The following is a 13,877-nucleotide window of genomic DNA, read 5'->3' as shown; positions in this document are numbered from 1 at the left end:
CATAGCAACACTGTCTTGAAATACATTTCCTACCTTCTTTATTATGTCCTAAATGAATTCGGTATGTATTTATTTATCATTATAATCCCTCTTTCTATATGCAAATCTCTCTCTCTCTCTCTCTCTCTCTCTCTCTCTCCCCGTATACGGGGAAAAAGAGATTTGCATTTAAGCGGATCCTGCTTGCATTATTTAATTGAAAACCCGACAAATGATATAATTTCGGAAGGACAGAAAAACCAGCTTCATTTACCTCTAACATTTATTTATTCCTTTTTTAGCCTTACAGTAAAGAAACACTCAAAGGTCGTCCCGAGCTTAAAAATAATATCACATGAAAGCATTATTTTTATTATTTTCATGTCAGGTTTGTCATCACTGATTGTGGTGAGGCGAAACTTAAAACTGCTTTAATTATCCAATGTAATTCCTATAATAATTATCACAAAGCCAATTAATGTATAATTTACTTTAGAAACAGTTTACATTATATCAGCGCCTTCACTGACTCCGAGTCGGACGCTAACCATTTAGGGTTGGTATATTGACATTGTGGTGTAAAAATCAATATACTTTATATATATGCTGCATATATGTATGTATGTATGTATGTATGTATATATATATATATATATATATATATATCACATTTATGTATATATGTATGAATTGTATAAGTGTGTGTACTCGTATGTGTAAGTAGGTGTATAAATTCATATCAACTTACCTAATAAATATAGTTTTGTCATGAAATTCAGTGCGATACAGATACGCGTTTTCAAATTATAATAAAGTAGTCGATATCGTATAGTTCGCCCTTTCTCGCAATTCACGATGACAAACCTAACAAATGAAGAAAGTCTAAACCATAATCTGAAATACCTAAAGTATCGTCAATGAACCATCAGAATAAGACTTATAATCTAGAACTTAAAGCTTAAACAACAAATACGTGGTTGCCAGTTTTTTATGTCTCTTTAAAAGCCCCCTTTTTTCCGTGTGTTTAGCTCGACTCCACATAATCCAAGTGGAAGATTGGAAATGGAGATTGAGTAGTAACGAATATTCTACTGCTCCAACTATTTCCCTTGTTTCATATTATGGAATTTGTTCGATTAAACATTTCGCCTTTTTACAATATAGTATTTTTGTAGCGGGTTAAAAGAAAAAAATAAAAATAAATACATATATGGACGTTTACTATCGATTATATCGTTATCGAGCCCATAGCCAATCGCGAATTGAGTTTATTCACAACATTTATGTTTTTGTTTTTCAGACAACTGTAAAGTTTCAATCGATATTTAAAATCTTGTTGCTCTGCATTATGGTTTGAAACCATAGTTAATATATTCAGCTTACTGATGATTTTTTTTCTGTTTAACTTCAACATTGCGTTATAATTGCCTTTTGAAGGATTATACTTGATAATTTAGACTACGCAGACTACCGCTTGGACCAATGAGGCCATTCAACACCGCTCTCTAAAGGATCTACCCGTAATTAAGAAACAAATAAATTTATTCGAACTCTGAAATATATCCACAGATCACGAAGGAAAATTTAGGAATCAATCTTCTTGAACTGTGTAGACGATCATGTGCGGTATTAAAACAGGTACTTAAAGCAAATTTAATTATTAATTCAGTTTCATAAACTGTAGTTCATATAATAAAATGTAAGATTTGGAACCCAAACGATATTTGTTAAAGTATTGACGACGAGCTACTCGAGTCAGACGCGTAGCAAAAGCGGCGTGGAATTCAGCGACACATTTGTCAACAAATTCCTTCTTTGAAGAACGCCGCCTATGCACTTCAAAGGAGTTCCTAAAGGAGAGAATGAATGAGATTAACATATACGGACATCGAAAATTTAGGCTTTGTAATGTCAAGAGGCCGAGATGGTCAATATCGTTGGTTACTGGTCGTTTGGGCATGATTAAAGTGTAACAAAACTGGTTGATATTATTTTATGCTTTGTGTTCAGACATTCTTTTCTGGAATGATGGTTAAGTATGAATTCAGACAATTGGGCTTACTAATATATTGTACTGGGTTAAGAATACTAAGGTGGAGCCAGTAAGCCCTAAAGAAAGCCTATAATACCAAACTTTAATATTCGACAAGATTTAAGATGGAGCCAGAAAAGGGCCTAATACCAAAATTTATTATTCGATAAGATTTTGTTATTTGATGAACGCAACGTATAAGTTAACGGAACAAGCGTGAGATTTTGTATTGTGATACATAACTTTACATATGGCAATAGGGCTCTATATGCAGACGGTCTAAACCCTCTGAACCAGACTGGTCTCATTTAAGGCCATTGTAGATCAAATTGTGTTCTCTGCAGAGGGACTACCATAGCCCACCCACTTAGAATCAGCTGTTGTTTTGTCAAATGGGGCGGCTTCGCTAAGCTGTGAAGCACGTGCTGTTTACAGTACTTCAATGTAATGGTTAAATCAGATTTGACAATCTATTGGTGGGTGTGTGTATGTATGTATGTATGTATGTATACAGTATATATATGTATATACATGTGTGTGTGTATATATATACACACACACATATATATATATATATATATATATGTGTGTGTGTGTGTGTAAACCATTATATACCAATCGAGTAATTTGTCTTTTACAAGATTTTCAAGTCATTAATCAGTAATCGTCCTTGTTAATTTTGCTTAATTGCTTCAGTGTTTGCCTGAAATACGTACCTATCTCTAACTCTAAACTCTGATTTGTCTATTACTATGACTACGAGAACACTGCAGAGAATTAAGAAACATAATCGTGAAATATCAAAATATTGGTTAAGTGTAGAAACTAGAACGAAAACAACACCAAATGTTATTCGTAAACAAGGAAGATGCAGAGTGACAATTAAGTATATTATCTGTATCAGATCTGTCATTAACTAATAAATTATGTTTCGTTTAGCGCCAAACACACTCGGTCAATTATTGGTTACAAGATTAGTAAGTTTCCAGTACAATAAAACAGAGTTGTGAGAGCGGGCTTTGTCGATACTGTTAGACCATTATAAAATATATCGGCAACCATTTCCGTCAAATGAAAATATGTATATAAGACATTACCAAAGTTCATAATAATACGCTAAATCAAAGAAGACCAATTTCTTTACAAAGGGAAAAATAGTTATCCTAAAAATTCGAAACATTTCTTTAACAACAGACCAGTTTATAGCGAACACTGCCTTTAGCAACTTGGAAAAAAGTTCTAGTAATCATACAAGAAATATTAAAATGTAATAACTAAGTAAAATATAGAGAACCATTTTCATTGCAAAGGAGAAAAATTTATGATAATTACACCAGGAATCGTAAATCAGAAAGAACCATTTTCTAAATTATAACAAATAATTTTCATTATAGATGAAAAAGTTATAACAATAATCATATCAGGAATCTTATAAATCGGCAAAAAACCATTTTCTCTTAGACAGGCAAAGAAAAATAACAGATTACCTCAACAAACGAAGCAGAGAGACCTATACATTTTGTCTAACTTTACAGTAGGCCTAAAAGACTTTTCCGCGTCACGTAAGCTACAAAATCGTAAAAGGGAGTTTTTGTTTATACGAAGGCATTTATTTATTTGTTTTTATATGTTCTATTTTGGTTACTTCTACTAATGTCCTTAACCCCCACCCCCCTCCCCCAGCGTTTGGTGCAATGCGGTGCTGGAGAGACCCTGTTCCATGGCTAGCATTCTCATCGAAATAAGCTTAATTACAAGAAATTACGTTAGGACGACGCATTAATCCAAACGGGTTTCTCTCTCTCTATTAATTGGTCGTTCCAAAAGTTTCACGCAGGTCGTACCATCCACTATCCCCTTCTTTCCGAATTGACTTTCCATTTTCATCAATCATCATCCTTCAATGGAGCAGAAAAGAAAGTGAAAATACTCTTGATTTCACGTTTTCTATTTACTCCCCTCCCCCTCCCCCCGCGCTTCTCCATACTACTTTAAGTGTCTTGCTTTCTTAACTTGCAGGGATTCTCTAAACTCCTGTTCTCTTATATTCTCACTAATTAAAATCGTTTTCACTTAGGCCTTCCCCCACATAACAACAAGACACGATTACGTTTTTCTCTGTCGCCCAAAAAGACGCACCAAATTCGGTCTGTTTCCACCAACCATAACCAAATCTAGTTAGTCTTAGCATTAGTTTTCGTTCAGGCACGGGACGATCACGATGCCCTCTTATTTCTATTTCTATTATCCTATTCATTAACCGTATGAATCTAATCTCGTTCTTACGCATACTACACGTAGGGAACATTAACTGGTTTAATATTCACAACATACAAATGATAACATCACATTCTAGATGTAGTACTTTTTTTCATTATATGCGCAATAGTATACATACGCATTTAAACGCGTATATACAGCACATATATAATATATAAGCACATGTATGAACTAATATTTATGTGCGTGAAGTACATACATACATATTAACCTATACACATGCACTTCTGACTAAAGATATACACTAAAGGCATAAAAGTCACGCCAAGGAGAAAGGAAAATATCTCACTCAATCAACCCATTGATATGTCGACAGGCTGTGCTAAAGAGAAAGTAGAAATTGATTGCAGATAGAATTCACTCGTACATCGATTTTCACTGACAAATTGTTTACCCCCGCTAAACTTCTTCACTGGCTTATCCAGGTTTTACCAAAGTATTACAATTACGTCACAAACTTGAACATTCATAGCCCAGTGAACACCCGCTTATCCACGATACCCAAAAAACATTAAGGTTACGTTAGTGTCTCGCTTATTCATCCGTGTTACTGAAAACATCACTTACGTTATATTGTTTAAGATATTTAACCAGGTTCGTCGTTATCAAAACCATTAATGCTATGTTACCGGGAGATCAGCGGGTCTGGTATCACTGTTTGCCCGTCGGGCATGCTCGATCTTGTGGACAGGGCTTTATAGGTGTGGCAGCAACGACTTTGGTAGTACTTTCTTCACAAAAGAATTATTTATGAATGTCTCTACACGGCGATGTAGGGTTGTGACAGATAGTTCCTCATAGTGCACATATATACTGGGGTAATGGTTGTTATATAGATAGCAAACTAAAGTGCTAATTCTGGTTATGTATAATGTAATGTTGTGCCGCACTAAATCACTTTTAACATATCGATTTAGTAAGAAAAAATGGCATTATCATTTTCGATTCTTCTTGTGTAGAGAATTTGCAGATCATCTTTCTAGTATTAAAAATGTGTTAGAAGCGTTTATCAAATCATGTGCCTAAACATTTTTTTTTTGCAATCTATTTCTATAAAAGTTTATTAAAAATTATTGCGAGTGTTGCTTACACGCCAGCAGACAACGTATCTCAAAAAAAAAACGACACCAAATTTCAGGAAAGGGGTTTCGTCATCCATGAAAAACCAAGTACAGTCCCTGTATCATTAAAACTCCTTTCCTTTGGTGATTTTATTTTTCGAGATGGATAAACTTCTAACGTGAACTGCAAGACCCGTTTCTCCTCCAAGAGTCTTGCGTCTCATAAAGAAAGCATTTATGTCATATTTACATGTAGATATACAATCTTTTTAGCTCATTTTTTTCTGATGTAGAATTTTCTTTTATTTCAAGTTTGAATTGTTCATCTGCGCATGAAACAGCTTGTATTGTTCAAACGGAAAAGTTACATTGATCACATTTCATGATGTTTAATTCACGAGGTAAACTCGAAACCCTATATCCATCTTAATTCAGTCCTATTTAAAAGTTTCCAAAAGTTTAACTTAATCCTGTTGTTCAATCTTGAGGTCTTGCTTTATTAATAACCCTTTGAGACCAGCTAACAACTTTCCCCAAATGATAATAACAGGAACACGAATTATTTTCCCATTCTTCGTTCAAGTTACTAAGAAAATGAGTGGTGAATATCAGAAAAAACCTTTAGTTAAGAAATAAAAAAAGAATTCAGAGTTGAATATAATGAAGCTGTTTTCTGAATACAATCAAAATGTATTGAACCTTCCCGTTGACCGTTTCCTCGACCGGAATATGTTTTGTAACTACCACTATCGCTAGACTTGGGATCTACACCTTATTTTTTAAATTGTTTAACCTAACAGATAATGATATGATCCAGTTGCTTACAGATATCATAGTGCAATATCTCTAAAAAATCTCTACTGTACAACACTCGCCGCTGCTCGTCTCTGACCAAAACGAGAAGAGATCGGCATCATCCTTTAGTAGTTACAGAAATAAGGTGAAGATAATTATCATTATAGTCTGTAATGATGAATCCATATTTTGTCAGACACCAAGGTAATGACTTTTACTCTGATTCATGAAGTAAGATTTAAAGTCATGTTTATGATACCAACATAATTCACATTTAAAAAAAATGCATTAGTTTGCAAGAATTTAGTCAATTGTTCATAGGTTTTTTAGAACAATTGAAGAACTGCACTTTAGTCCTGTTCTCTTTTAACAGAACAATCAAAGATCTGCCACATATATGCGTTATATGAAAAAAGGTATATTTAGCCATGGCGAAAAAATTATTACTTTGTTGTTGGTACACTTAACGCATTACTTGGCAATCCTAGTTTAGAAAAAAATTGATATGCATGACCGAATCTATTAGATCGGAACCACTGAAAAACAACGTCCTTTGTGCTGGTACGCCCCCACACGCTGCTCCCTCCGAAGGGGGATTATATGTTGGTGCGCCTGATCATCATCCTGGAGAACTTGAGGGAGTAATTGTGGCCCCTGAAGGCCATCCAGTTGATGCCGTCGCCGTAACTCTTATGGCGGCCGTGGTGGTACCGTCCGTTTAGGTGAGACTGCGGAAGAAAAAAAAAGGTTTACGTAAATTAAGTGAAATCTACGAAATTAGAAAAAAAAACTGCGCTTTTAAAGGAAACATCTTTCATCCTTTTGGTATTCTGAGGAGGAAGACCGATGGTCCCTTCAAAAGTTCCAAATAAATATAATTTTTGATGTTTGTCTTGGTTTTACTTATTGAAATACATCTGGAAATTTGCATTTTCTGGTTTTACTTATTGAAATACATCTGGAAATTTGCATTTTCTAGTGAAAATATTTAATCAATAAAGAAAACTAACGTTCTAGTTTTCGATTATGCATTAGGGCTTCATTAACACCCACTGCTGCTTACACCAAGCCACTGGCAATTACTGAAAGCTGCAACAATTCTTGTTTTACAAAAAATAGCCAGGGAATCAAATTGATGATTCTTACACAAAATAATCAATAATCTGCATAACACAACTAAATAGCATCTTAAATTAGTTTATAATTTAAAACTTATGTACGGCAAAGGAATATGTTAACGCTAGGAAATGTCAGAGGGTCAAGGTGTATCTCTCAATTTGTTTATTACCCCTGAAAATTTCGGCCCTTTTTGTTGTAGTTTAAGTGGCAAATAAAGGCCCCACCACCTGGCTTGTTTCAAGACATATCTAAATAATGTTAATATAAACGTAATGTCTTTCACTATTTCTTTGTTTAATCTTTCTAATGTAACAAAAATATAAAAAAATGGAAGAAGCCTAAACAAGGAAGCTTAACATGATATTAAGAGACCAAAGTTACCTTAATTCTACATAAGAACAGCCACAAGAGGATGCAAGTAACAAACGTTAAAAACAAAACAATAACAACGTGTCCTTACTTCGTGGCAAGCAGTGAACCACCAGGCACCATGGAAGGTCCTGGAGCAGTGCCCTCGGGGGTTGAAGTCGTTGTCTCGGTCCCTTGTGCTGAAGGGAGCCCCTTGGTGGTACTTGAGGGAGTTACCTGAGAGGGACACCAGATGCAAAATTAATTCCTGAGATTATGGAGAGAGAGAGAGAGAGAGAGAGAGAGAGAGAGAGAGAGAGAGAGAGATGGATTGAAAACAGTTTACAGCGAACTTACTTGTTTCATATATTATACGTAGTCAAAAATTTGAGAGAGAGAGAGAGAGAGAGAGAGAGAGAGAGAGAGAGAGAGAGAGAGATAAGAATGGATTGAAACGGTTTATAGTAAACTCTCTGGTTTCATATGTTATACATAATCAAACAAATGTGTGTGTACGAGAGAGAGAGAGAGAGAGAGAGAGAGAGAGAGAGAGAGAGAGAGAGAGAGAGAGAGAGAGAGATAAGAATGGATTAAAACAGTTTATCGCACACACTCGTCTCATGATATACTTAAATTTGAGAGAGAGAGAGAGAGAGAGAGAGAGAGAGAGAGAGAGAGAGAGAGAGAGAGAGAGAGAGAGAGAGAGAGAGAGAGAGATAAGAATGGATTGAAACAGTTTATTGCGAACACACTCGTTTCTTATGTTATACATAAATAAATGTGTGAGAGAGAGAGAGAGAGAGAGAGAGAGAGAGAGAGATGTGTGTATTAGTTTACTGCGACATAAATAGAGAATGCTTATAATAACTAGGTATCATATACAGATAAAATAATACATAATACTCGTTAATATATTTCCGTCTCAGATTTTTTTCATAACGTGCGTCGTGGATATTAAAAAATAACAAGGTTTTGAATAAAATATGTTGTGAAAATTCATGATAAAATTGTTATTTTTTTTCTTTACAAAATCATGTATAAACATTATATTTGCAGGACGGAGTTTTATTCCTGATTATATATATATATAAAGTACATTTGAAAAAGTTGAACGGTATGATTTATTTCTTGACGCATCACATATATACGTTCATTTGAATATAAATGACTCACTACTAGGAAGTATATAAAACTTGAATCTTTGTAACTGACAATAAAACCGACTAAATTAAGATTTAAATTTAATATAGATTTGTTCCAACACTGTGTACTTACCTCGAACTACTTTCTTAGGAGTATCTGGGATCTCCTCCCAACCGACCAGAATTTTGTGTAGTTTACCCTACTCCCGTTTTCTATGTGGGGAACCCCTGGCGGAGTGATACGCGCCATGAGGCGACCCGGGGTCAGAGAGCGTGCTCGTTCAGGTCTCGATCACCAGTAAGTTTTCTGGTCGCGTCGTGATAACATCTCGCCGCGCTCTCCTTACCCACTGCGACCTTTTGTGTCCCTGACCCTTTGTGTCCCACGCGGTCCCCACGTGGTCCACTTGTGTTCATTCCTCACTTTTTCCTACTCTTTCCCTCTGTGTTCCTGTGTCTCGTGGTGCCTTGCTAGTTCGTTATGGAGCATCCCCGTCGTTGTCCCGGGCCTAGGGCCGGTAAATCTTGTGGGTCTTTTCTGTCTAAGCCAGAAGTCGACCCTCACTCCTTGTGTTCGTCGTGTAGGGGCAGCGTATGTTCCCCTACAGCCACGTGTCCGGAGTGTGAGTCCTGGAATGAGGTTCAGTGGTTGCGCTACGGCACCAAGAAGAAGAAGGTTTCCAAGAGGTCGCCTAAGAAGTTGAGCATCTCCTCGCCGCTTGCTTCGCCCGATGGCTCTTCGGATAGAGCTTCCCTGCCGCCTTCCCCTACCCAGAGTAGGGGACGAGGTAAGTCCGTTGCGGGGAAGCGGCCCATTGCCCTTCCCAAGGAGTCTGTGATGCCTGTTAGTGGGGATGGTATGTCGGTTCGGGCAAGTGGGGGGCCTGAGGGAGGGACGGGAGTGTGTTCGGGGGACGCGGTCCTGGTGCCAGCAGGGCCCGTCTCTTCCGACGATCCTATGTGGGGAAAGGCCGCTTCAGCCTCTTCCCCCGCTTCTTGGGCCTGCATTTCAGGTACGTCTGCAGCTGGGGGAGACGCCGAGAAGGATGATTCGCCGTCGTCGGACACCCCCTCGCGTGGGCACCGCCGAGGACACCCTTCAGGTCGCCCATGAGACTGGAGGAGGAATTCGATACGTGGTTTCCCCGCTGGAAAGTGCCTTGCTCTCCCCCAGCGCCTTCAGCAACGCTCCCTCCCGTCTTCCTTGAGCCTTCTTCACCAGCGGACCGGACCGCTCAGACCGCTCAGCACGTTCCTACAGATCTTCGGTCTCCTCCTTCGAGTCTTACTCTTTCTCCTCGGAGGACAAAGATCTGAGGGAGCCGAAGAGGAGACGAGAGAGGTCCCGCAGAAGGAGGTCCCGTTCCTGTTCCCGTTCCAGATCTCGCCACGCCAGGAGGCACTCAAGATCCCCCAGAAGGAAACACAGGAGAAGTCACTCTTCTAGAGAGGAATGGGTGCAAGTCACCATCCCACGCAGCCACCTCCTAGGAACTTCAGCAGCCCCGAGTACCTCTGGCTGGCTCCAGAGGGCTCGTTCTCCTTCCTCGAGGTACGTCCCCTACAGCAGGTCTGAGTATCGACGGAAGTCCTCGCTTCAGGCCTTGGTCGACAGGCATAAGTCCGCGAAGGTTCCAACTCCATCTGCCCAGCGGAGAGAGTTGCCCCTTCGGCCTGGCAGCCGTGTCCCGGCTTCCAGGACTTCAGCAGCCCGTTCGGAACATGAGAAACAGCCAGTGACCACGGGGAAGCCTGCAGCAACTTGGACCTCCGCAGGAAGAGACAGGTCCAGGACGGAGACCTCCGTTCCAGCGGCGATGCCTGTTCTCCGACCCGAACCGCCGAAGACATACCACGACAGGAAGATGCCTCCACCTCAAGCGGAGCCCTCCGTCTTAGGTGTACCTTCTCAGGCTGAGGACCAGTCGGCGGAGGGCCTCGTGGATGGCGGTGAATACTCAACGGACGAGGTCTCCGCTTATAGGAAAGTCCTAGCCCTCATCAGGCGTCATCACAGGCTAGACAAGCCGAAGCCCTCGATGGATGAAGACTGGCTCTCTGGCCTTAGCAGGTTGGTGGAGACCCATGTACAGCAGAGGCCCTTGCTGGCTCTTCCCCTGGCGAGAGATGTTAGGCTGGGCATGGAGCACATCAATAAGGTCATAGCCAGCCATGCAGAAGCCCCCAAGAGTCAGAGCGCCTCCAAACTCCTCCAGGGACTCAAGAATCTGAAGCGTTTCTATCTTCCAGAAGGCTGCCGCGCAGGTCCCTGTACGGTGGAACCAACAATTGCCATCCTAAGCCAGGGGGCCTCTGAAGATAGGGCATCCTCCGCCCCAGTTTGCTTCTCTCCGACGGAGACCTCCATGAAGGAGGATATGGCCCTGGACTTGGTCTACGTTTCGTCATGGCTAGACTGGTGGGCCTGCACGCTAGTGGGTTTTCAGGCCTCGCCGTTCCCGAGAACCAGACCTTGCTAAAGGAACTAATTAGCTCGGGGGGCAAGGCCCTCAAGTTCCTGTCGTACCAGTCCCTCTCGCAGGCAGCCAACTAGGTCCTGCGAAAGAGGGATATGGTGCTTAGTAAGCTCGTCAGGAGACTTCCAGACAGGGAAGCGAGAGCCCTGAGGAACTTACCCCTGTGGGGAGAGTCAGTGTTCCTCCTAAAGGTGGTGGAGGAGACGGTGGAGAGGGTCAGGAAACTGCAGGATGCGGGAGAGCTCAGACCCCCTCCAGCAAGAAGGCCTGCACATAGGAGACCCTCTTCGGACGTCTCTCGCCCCTCCCGCGCCTCGCCGAACCAGCCCAGAAGGGATGCCCCGGCAGCGTCCTGGCACCAGTCTTCGCAGCCCTCCTGTAGGGGCATTTCGACCCCGCAGACAGCCTTCAGACCGTCCTACTCGAGCTCCAGGAGGGGACGCTCCGGCCGCGCCTCCCGAAGGAGGTAGGAGGGGAGGCCCCTTACTCCTGCCGAAGCCTCAGGTGGGGGGGGTGCCTCAAACAATCTTGGCAAGCATGGCGGGACCACGGAGCGGATCCGTGGACCGTAGCGGTACTAAAGGAAGGATACAGGTTGCCCTTCCTAGCGGACCCGCCTCCTCCGATCTCAGATCAACAAGCGGAGTGGTTAGCACCCAAGGACCCCTTGAGAATAGCAGCGTTGGAGGAGGAGGTTTCGGCAATGCTGGCGAAAGGGGCAGTAGAACCAGTCAAGAACCCAGGTCCGGGGTTCTACAGCAGGCTCTTCCTGGTGGAGAAAGCGACAGGGGGCTGGAGACTGGTCATAGACCTCTCAGCCCTCAAATTCGTGTGCAAGACCGACTTCAAGATGGACACCCCGAAGTCGGTCCTAGCGGCCTTGAGGGAGGAGGACTTCATGATGTCCATAGACCTCAAGGACGCCTACTTCCAGATCCCTGTCCACCCCTCCAGCAGGAAGTACCTAAAGGTAAAATGGGGTACCAAGACGTTGCAGTTCAGAACCCTCTGCTTCGGACTGTCGACAGCTCCTCAGGTCTTCACGTGGGTCTTTGCAATGGTTTCAGCCTGGGTACACGAACAGGGCATCCGCCTGATTCGGTACCTAGACAACTGGTGGTTGCTTTCAGCCCCAGAGGAAGCACTGAAGGAGCAAGGCGCGAAGCTTCTACAGTTCTGCAACGTCTTGGGTATCATCATCAACCTGGAGAAGTCTCAGCTGATACCCTCCACCAGGATGACCTACCTAGGGATGGTCCTAGACTCTCGGTTGGCGAGAGCCTTCCCCTCCGCGGAGAGACTGGACAACCTAGAGCAGATACTACGACCCTTCCTGTCGGGCCAGCCCAGGAGAGCCAATGACTGGCAAAGACTGATAGGCCACCTCGTGTCGGAGAAGGTAGTCCCCCATGGGAGGCTCAAGCTCAGGAGCGTGCAGTGGAACCTGAAGGAGCTCTGGAACCAGGGGGACTCCCCGCACAAGATAGTCCCGGTGTCCCCGGGGACGAAGGAAGTTCTAGGGTGGTGGCTCGTCAGAACGAACACCTTCAAGGGAATGCCCTTCGCGGCCGACCCTCCGGAGATGCTCCTGTTCACGGACGCATCCAAGGAGGGTTGGGGTGCCCATCTTCTCGACAAAACAGCAAAAGGAAAATAGGAAGTCGAGGAGACGAACCTGCCCAGAAGGGATGCCCCGGCAGCGTCCTGGCACCAGTCTTCGCAGCCCTCCTGTAGGGGCATTTCGACCCCGCAGACAGCCTTCAGACCGTCCTACTCGAGCTCCAGGAGGGGACGCTCCGGCCGCGCCTCCCGAAGGAGGTAGGAGGGGAGGCCCCTTACTCCTGCCGAAGCCTCAGGTGGGGGGGGTGCCTCAAACAATCTTGGCAAGCATGGCGGGACCACGGAGCGGATCCGTGGACCGTAGCGGTACTAAAGGAAGGATACAGGTTGCCCTTCCTAGCGGACCCGCCTCCTCCGATCTCAGATCAACAAGCGGAGTGGTTAGCACCCAAGGACCCCTTGAGAATAGCAGCGTTGGAGGAGGAGGTTTCGGCAATGCTGGCGAAAGGGGCAGTAGAACCAGTCAAGAACCCAGGTCCGGGGTTCTACAGCAGGCTCTTCCTGGTGGAGAAAGCGACAGGGGGCTGGAGACTGGTCATAGACCTCTCAGCCCTCAAATTCGTGTGCAAGACCGACTTCAAGATGGACACCCCGAAGTCGGTCCTAGCGGCCTTGAGGGAGGAGGACTTCATGATGTCCATAGACCTCAAGGACGCCTACTTCCAGATCCCTGTCCACCCCTCCAGCAGGAAGTACCTAAAGGTAAAATGGGGGTACCAAGACGTTGCAGTTCAGAACCCTCTGCTTCGGACTGTCGACAGCTCCTCAGGTCTTCACGTGGGTCTTTGCAATGGTTTCAGCCTGGGTACACGAACAGGGCATCCGCCTGATTCGGTACCTAGACAACTGGTGGTTGCTTTCAGCCCCAGAGGAAGCACTGAAGGAGCAAGGCGCGAAGCTTCTACAGTTCTGCAACGTCTTGGGTATCATCATCAACCTGGAGAAGTCTCAGCTGATACCCTCCACCAGGATGACCTACCTAGGGATGGTCCTAGACTCTCGGTTGGCGAGAGCCTTCCCCTCC

General features: G+C 43.2%; 1 pseudogene; it reads right to left on the bottom strand.

Moving 5' to 3' along the window:
- Positions 1–5,404: 5,404 nt before the first annotated feature.
- The window catches only part of LOC137634872 (fibrinogen C domain-containing protein 1-A-like), a 527,818-nt pseudogene continuing 519,345 nt past the window's right edge, over positions 5,405–13,877 (bottom strand).

The sequence above is a fragment of the Palaemon carinicauda genome, chromosome 45 (assembly GCF_036898095.1).
Source record: "Palaemon carinicauda isolate YSFRI2023 chromosome 45, ASM3689809v2, whole genome shotgun sequence".
In the NCBI taxonomy this organism is placed as follows: Eukaryota; Metazoa; Arthropoda; class Malacostraca; order Decapoda; family Palaemonidae; genus Palaemon; species Palaemon carinicauda.
This window is presented reverse-complemented; position numbering and strand designations above follow the sequence as displayed.